The sequence below is a fragment of the Entelurus aequoreus genome, linkage group LG06 (assembly GCF_033978785.1).
Source record: "Entelurus aequoreus isolate RoL-2023_Sb linkage group LG06, RoL_Eaeq_v1.1, whole genome shotgun sequence".
Taxonomy (NCBI): Eukaryota; Metazoa; Chordata; class Actinopteri; order Syngnathiformes; family Syngnathidae; genus Entelurus; species Entelurus aequoreus.
Window position 1 is genome coordinate 46,175,537 of NC_084736.1, and position 2,293 is coordinate 46,177,829.

A 2,293-nucleotide genomic window follows, 5' to 3' on the forward strand; every position below is an offset into this window, starting at 1 on the left:
TCTCTCTCTCTCTCTGTCTCTCTCTCTCTCTCTCTCTCTCTCTCTCTCCCTCTCTCGCTCTCTCCCCCTCTCTCTTTCTCTCTCTTCTTCTTCGGTCTGCTGTCACCGCCGGTTCCGTCTCGAGTGACGTCAGAAGAGAAAATAACACTTGAGCCAAATACACACACCCCGGTGTTTTTGTTTTAAAATAACTCTATGACTTTGTGTGATTTTTGTGGGGTCTGTCTATGTTGGCCCTGTGATGAGGTGAATCGCGCTTTCCGCCCGAATGCAGCTGGGATAGGCTCCAGCCACCACCAGTAGAAAATGGATGGATGGATATTTTTTATACTGTTTTATTAAAAGTCAAATTTAACTTGATGCATGTTTTTGTTTTTGTTTATTTTGTTTCCACATCCTGTTTTGTTTGTGTTCCCTGCAGTAGCTTTTATCTTCTTTCTGAACATCATCCATCCATCCATTTTCTACCGCTTATTCCCTTCGGGGTCGCGGGGGGCGCTGGAGCCTATCTCAGCTACAATCGGGCGGAAGGCGGGGTACACCCTGGACAAGTCGCCACCTCATCGCAGGGCCAACACAGATAGACAGACAACATTCACTCTCACATTCACCTGGGCTCTATTAAAGCCCGTCTCACATGTGTGTCGGTGTCTGACCATTGCTTGGAGCCGGGGCGCCGAAAAGGGGGGGGGGGGGTAAAGGAGACGGATTCTAGGGGCCCATGATGGAGGGGGGCCCAGAGAGGCCCCTAATGATGATGAAATTATAATACAGGGGGCCCTGTGAAGATTCTTTTCATGGGGCCAAAAATCCCTAGCGGCGCCCCTGGCTTGGAGTATGGGCATTGTATTTTGAGAACTGTTGCTGTTTGTGTATTTCAGTGTCAAGAGGTGTATAGACACAAAAGTCATCCTAATGTGAAGATGAAGGCATACACGACACATGCTATATAGTATGATGCACATCCACCAGCAGCCCACTGTTTTCTAAAAATGCACTTAGCATAGAGCATCTCTGAGTCATTACTGCCGACTTTTAACATCGAGTGTGCAAGAAGGCGCTCACAGCGGGACAAGCTGCCCTGATGGGTCAATTTGAGAGAAATGAAAGCTCATTTAGGCGTGAGTCATCAAGCCTACCCTTTCACCACCTGCCCGCCGCACAGACAATAGAAAACAATCACGGCGCACGCAACAGTTGGGAAACACGTTCGAGTGAGGACTGATTATCTAACAGGGAGGTCTTCAACAGGAGGTCCGCAGAGCTGGGGTATTTTCTAGGAAATGTTTACTTTGATGAATGTCAAAGTTCACTCACGTGTAACTGAAACCATCTCACTGTAGATGTCCACCATCTTGTCATCAGCTAATATAAATTAAATATGATAACATATCCCAAAGTTTCAATATCAGGTACAGACACAAATGTTTGCACAAAAGCATGACATTAATGATGGTGTATAATTCAGTGTTTTCAGGAATGTTCGATTTTGTCAGAAATTGTTACGTACGGCGGGGGAAGGAGACGACACCACAGCAGGGATCAGTTCAATAGGTTTATTGATACTGATGAATAGTTGGGGTGTGTATGCTGCTCTACGTGAATGGTGGAATGGTGCAAGACGAGGTGTAGAATTAACAATGTAAAAGTTACCAGAGTTTGTTGTATGTGCATGATGGATGAATCCTTCGTCAGACCAAAGGGGTAAGGCGAGAAGGCAGTCCGTGGGCAAGCGAGAAGTCGGGGGCTGGAAAGAGGCGACGAGGTTCGTGTCCAAGCGGGGGTCGAGGATCGAGGTAAGCAGTCGATCACGGGCAACAGAGGGAGCACTACGGGGAACACAGAGGACATAAGACAAGGGCACAGGGAAAGCACAAAGAGAGCAAGTACGCAGAGGGAAGCCAGAGACGGAATGCTTACTACGAAGAGTGAACTACGTTCCGGCACTGGATCTTCGGGTCCGCTGGTCTTTATGTTGTCTGCCCTCATCAGACCCAGGTGCGCTGATTGATGATTGCCTGCAGCCGTGCAGGCGCGTGGCCGCAATGCGGGAAGAGCGGAGGTGCGGGCCGCGCTTGCAGCAGATAACATGCGGGATTGCGCATGCGCCGTGACAGAAATGCCTGAATTCGCAGCAGCTTTTTCAGAAAGTTGCGGCAAAAGTCACAATGTTTTGAGGCTTATTTTTTACAATAGCATTGAGTCAACTTGTGTTTTCAGGAAATTGCTATTATTAAGTGTTCCTGGCAAACGTGACCTCTAAAAGTGTAAAACCAATACTGAATTGATGTTT